This window comes from Culex pipiens, chromosome 1 (assembly GCF_016801865.2).
Source record: "Culex pipiens pallens isolate TS chromosome 1, TS_CPP_V2, whole genome shotgun sequence".
In the NCBI taxonomy this organism is placed as follows: Eukaryota; Metazoa; Arthropoda; class Insecta; order Diptera; family Culicidae; genus Culex; species Culex pipiens.
In genome coordinates, this window is record NC_068937.1 from 95,321,351 (window position 1) to 95,327,350 (window position 6,000).

Here is a 6,000-nt window from a genome sequence, read left to right on the forward strand (position 1 = left end):
TCTGTTTTCAAATAAATTGTGATTTTTTCCAAAATTTTTAAAAAAATCTGTAAAATAAATATATTTTTTTAAAAATAATAAAAATTGTGACTAGTCAGAATAGGTTCTCGTTGGCCACTTGACAACATTTTCAATTCTGATTTCAAATAAATTTAGATTTTCCAAGAAATCTAGAAAATTTCATAATTGAAATATGCTTTATAAAATAAACAAAACAAAAAGTCAAGTAAACACTGGTTCCCTGATCCGGAACAGTTGGCCACTTGGCAACATTTTGATTTCTAATTTTAAATATATTCTAATTTTTACAGGAATTTTAAAATTTCATTAATCAAAATATGTTTTTGAAAACATGATAAAAATTTCAAATGTTCACTGGTTCTCTAATCCGGATTATTTAAAGCGGGTTCCTGTTGGTCACCTGGCCACATTTCTGATTCTGATTTTGAATAAATTCAGATTTTTCTAGAAAACTAGAAAATTTCCTTATTAAAATATGCTTTTTTTAATTAATAAACATTTCAAATAACCACTGGTTCCCTGAACCGGAACATTCAGAATGGGTTTCCGTTGGCCACTTGGCAATTTTACTAAATCTGATTTTAAATAAACTGTGATTTTTTCCAAAACTTTAAAACAAATCAGTAAAATAAATATATATTTTTTAAATTAATAAAAATTGTGACCAGTCAGAACAGGTTCACGTTGGCCACTTGGCAAAATTTTTAAGTATGATTTAAAATAAATTTAGATTTTTCTAGAAATCTAGAAATATTCTTAATTAAAAAAATGTTTTTTATTTAATTAATAAACTTTTTATGTGATTTCTGGTTCCCTGATCCGGATCAGTCAGAACAGATTCTCGTTGGCCACTTGACAACATTTTCAATTCTGATTTCAAATAAATTCAGATTTTTCTAGAAATCTAGAAAATTTCTAAATTAAAATATGCCAAGTGACCACTGGCTCGCTGATCCGGAACAGTCGGCCACTTGGCATCATTTTTATTTCTTATTCTAAATACATTCAGATTTTCCAGGGATTTAAAAATTTCATTAATTAAAATATGCATTTTTAAAATTAATTAAAAATTCAAATTTCCTCTGGTAACATGATCCGAAACATTCAGAACGAGTTCCCGTAGGCCACTTGGCAATATTTCTAATTCTGATATCGAATATGTTCCTAATTTTTACAGGAATTTTTAAATTTCATTAATCTAAACATGTTTTTTGAAAACTTGATAAAAACTTCAAATGTTCACTGGTTCCCTAATCCAGAACATTTAAAACGGGTTCCTGTTGGTTACCTGGGCATATTTCTGATTCTGATTTTAAATAATTCTGATTTTTGTAGAAAAATAGAAAATTTCCTGATTAAATTATGCTATTTTAAATTAATACACATTTCAAGTGACCACTGGTTCCCTGATCCGGAATATTCAGAACAGGTTCCCGTTGGCCACTTGGCCACATTTCTGATTTTGATTTTGAATCAATTCAGATTTTTTCCAGATACATTGAAAATGTCTTAATAAAAACTGCTTCATAACATTAATAAAAAATATATAATTTCCACAGGTTCCCTGATCCGGAACATTCAGAGCAGGTTCCCGTTGGCCACTTGGCCATGTTTTTGTGGTAATATGAATATGAAGTAGCAAAGAATGCTTCAACAACACCTTTATTTATATTTCGGATTAATTCATATTTTTTCCAGAAACCTTGAAAATTTCTTAATAAAAAACTGCCTTTAAAATTAAAAAAAATGTCAAAAGTCCACTGGTTCCATGATCCGGAACATTCAGAACAGGTTACCGTTGGCCACTTGGCCACATTTCTGATTTTGATTTTGAATCAATTCAGATTTTTTCCAGATACATTGAAAATGTCTTAATAAAAACTGCTTCATAACATTAATAAAAAATATATAATTTCCACAGGTTCCCTGATCCGGAACATTTAGAGCAGGTTCCCGTTGGCCACTTGGCCATGTTTTTGTGGTAATATGAATATGAAGTAGCAAAGAATGCTTCAACAACACTTTTATTTATATCTGTCTGACACATTGGAATTGTGAAAATATTGCTTAATTTTTTCCGGAGTTTCCGGATCCGGATTCACCGGAACCGGTTCTCAATGGCCACCTTTTCAATTAAACACCTTCAAACATGCTGAGACCAACATTTTTTTAGTTTGTATGGATTGTTTCATGCTATAGTGCGTTCACTTCGCATTAAGAGCAAAAAACTTCAAAATTTTGAAGTTTTTGCACAGTTTTGGCCAATATTCCGGATTTCCTCCGGAACCGGTTACGGGAACCGGCCAATGGGACCAAATCTTGAGTTTTTCTAACAATTTACCGTCGAATGACACCGGAAGCGTCCAAAAAGACCTAATTGATCAAAAGTTACAGAGAAAACAAAATAAAAAATATTTTCCGACGGGGGGTGATTCATATACAAAACTTCTGCATTGAATATCTCGAGTTAGGATAACAATAAAAATATGCGCCAGGTTGCATTTTGTTCGGGAAGCCGATCCCTAGAGGAGCATTTTTTTTCGTGCTGCCAAAAAATAAAAAAAATATTTTGTTACGCTGTGTAATTTAATACATTCAATCTTCGGCTAATCGTACATTAAATAATCGAAGCTTCAGACAATCGAGTTCGGTTATTTTTATTGCTACTTATTTCTAAGGAAAAACCTTGAGAGGAGCTGGTCGAGTTCGGATCGTCGTCGCGCTTTCTTGTCTTTGAAATGAGTTTTTTTGTGATTTGATTCGGTCGGATCGCCTGCTGAAGTGTGTTAATCGGTTCTGGAACGTCCCGGGAGCGTCGCGATTGTGTTGGATGTGCTAGTGGCCGGTTCTGGGACGCGGATTTTGCTTTTTTCAATCGGTTTAAATGAGCGATTTTGCCGTCATTTTTTCAACGCGTTTTGGCTTGCTTGGTGTACCTTGTTGGTGTTAGTGGAAAGGAAACTTTTAACACGCACACCAAGATATGTCTAAGCGGTGTTTGCTGTAAAAGTCGAAACACTGATGAAAGCGGGGAGAGTGAAAGAGGGGGTTTTTTTTTCTTCGGAGAGTGAGCGAGAGCATGAAATAGAAGCGAAAAGAAATTTGAGAGGCTTCTTTGCCAGTGTTCACAGTGGGGTAACATGGGGTGGTGATTTTAAATCAGTAACGACAATTTTGTCAGCGTCGCTCTCCACGGAACAATGTGTGGCAGTGTTGGTGTAAGCTGTCTGAAAATGGAGTCGGCTAACAACAACAGGTTGACTTGGCGGCGTATTTCCTAGGCCGTTGTTGGAGTTGCGGGCAGCAGAACCGGTGAGCCAGTTCCAATAGGAATTATTCTGAGAGATGAGAATGTGAAAGCGTGTATGGGGATGCGTGAGTGTATGCGAGAAAGGGCCGGCACAACTGATCTAGACAACTTTGTCGTTGATCTCATTTGGACAGTGTTGCCAAAGACTTGGATGTTTCAAATAAGAGCCTTTTTTTATTAATTTCTTTTTGCGCTTTTTCTATAAAAACATCTCTCTTAATAAGTATGCTAACAAGTAACATGTATTTCAACATTTGTAAAAAGGTTAACTAATTCAAAATTAGTTTGTTTTCATTGAAGGATGTGTGTGCCATAAAATCTTTCGGTATTATTTTAAATAATTTAACAATCAGTTTTTCAGCATAAAGTAGTTTGTTTGAGCATGTGAGTGCCACTCACTGAGTAGTGAGCTTTGACAGCCACTTATCTGGAATTATAGATAATCTACTATTGCTGGAAATTATACCCAATTTAGGGTGCTTTGTTATTTTTGATTTTTGCATTACAGGCTGTTTACATTATATTGATGACTTTCAAAAATAATTTAAAGTCTAATTTAAAAATCCTACTCGCTGTAATGTTGAAGTCTAAAAATGTATATTAGTTTATGTGTGTATGAGAGTATGAGAGTGTGAATGAGTTTATTTGTTCTTTTTTATTATTTAGCCCCATAAATATCAAAAACCGCGTAAAATCTACGGAATCGGTCGATAAATCCAAATCATATTTTATCGAAAAAAATCGTTATATGGTCACTATTTAATAATGAAGTATACGCGTTCTTGATCATTTTGCTTTCGTTAGTTTAGTTCGTTTAAGTTATTGTTTTAATTTCATTACAATTGGTTACGTGGTGTCCTGTTTTCTTTTCGTTTATATTCGTTGATCGTAAAAATTTATTCCAACAGGCAGGTTTAGTATTAACTCGGCAAACAATCGATTTTTTTGAAGAGTAAAGCGTCTTCTATTTACTATTTTTGAAATTTGCTCGCGTAATCTAAATTGTACAAACAGTAAAAATATACTTATAAGTCCAGCCCATAGCACTACTGCTCGGTTGGCACGCGTTCGATTAAACAAACTTTCTAAATAATCAATAATTTATCTTTCCGCAGCCGGCTGCCTAAGATTTAAAATTTTCAACCGATAAACAAAATGCTCATGGTCACATCACTGCCACTCGTGAATCCTGACCTCATACCCATCTACTAACCCCCTCAAAACTCATGTGATACTTTGTCGGAGAAGCAGTCGATTGGGCAGTCTCTATCACTCAAGTATCGGACTAACATTCCCATCCACTTCCCCGTGACTCTACCACTGGTCGTGGCCGGCGCCGGTATTGATCAGCATGATAGGGGCCTTTGAGAAGTTGCGAAGCGAGGAAAGATAGCACCCACTCATCTTCCACGGCTCGTGGATGTAACTTCTGGAGGTCCTGGTCAATAACGGAGTAGCAACTGCGGGTGGGCACCTATGCTTATGCTTATGCTTATGCTTTTTATTGCTACTTATTTCTAAGTTATGTTCTTGAGAAAGCAGTTTATGTTTCAAAGTTTATAATTTATGTTTATAGATTTGGAAGTTTACGGGAATCTCAACCAAATTTCCCGGGGAATGAAAAGGATAAAAACTTGCGATTTCATGCAATCTACCACTCAACTTTTTCTAAAATAAGGTCCCAGAACTCCAATTTGACGTTAAAAGTGAGAAAATTAAAATAATCGTTTTTTTGTTCATTTTTATCCGAAGTTTCCTTCTTGATAAACCTTTAGATAATCAAGTCTGGACAGTATTCAACAATCTCCAACATTATCCAACATTATCCAACTTTTTTTTGCACGCTTTTCACCTTTTTTTGCCATGAATTAAAATCTAAAATAGTTGAGCCTGCTTTCTCAACATCTTTTGTTACTGTTAGCTTTCCAGACCATTAAAAAAAAAAATACCATGCGCCTCCATCGGGGTGAACTGTAGGTGGAGCCGCATGGTGATTGATTTTTATTATTATGAAATACGCAGCCAAATAGGGGAACAGCATCTAACTCCATCGTGCCTCAAATTTTGGCATATCAGCACTTTGACATTCAATTAAAGGAGCGGCCGTGGCTGACTGGTTACGGTGTTCGCTTTGTATGCGAATGGTCCTGGGTTCGATTCCCATCTGCTCCCACAGAGAAAGTATAGGAAATATAAATCTCGAAACTCTGAACATGAACGAAAAATCAAAGTCGCTCGAGTCGGGGTTCGATCCCCCGTCCTTTGAATCGGTAAGCAAAAATGCTAACCACTAGGCCATCGCGACTTGGTGATCTATAACTGGAATTAGGAATAGTGTTGCTACCAACTATATACGCGCTGGGTCCTTGTCCATTTGACAAGGGTTCGGAAGTTCTAAATAACGTTTGAACCCGATTGGTGCAAACGTTCTTCAGGGCGGGGCTTGTCGATAAAGCTGAAGTACCTCGCGCTCGGCTAGCCAGCGTAGAAATGGGTTACCGAAGCTCGGCAGAGCTAACACCTTCCAAATGCCTATGCGAGTTATTTGCATGTATAGAATGTGATCTAAAAATACATGGAAACAACTCAATTTGTAAGAAGCGGCCGCGTGGTCCCGTTTGGTTGGTTGCACAAAAAAAAAAAAAAAAAAAAAAAAATCAGCACTTTGA

At 35.7% G+C, this 6,000-nt stretch overlaps 1 protein-coding gene across 1 annotated transcript in view; it reads left to right on the forward strand.

Annotated features, from left to right (window-relative positions):
- Positions 1 to 6,000, forward strand: part of LOC120431604 (putative GPI-anchor transamidase) — a 42,158-nt gene that overhangs the window by 35,136 nt on the left and 1,022 nt on the right. The window lies entirely within an intron of this gene.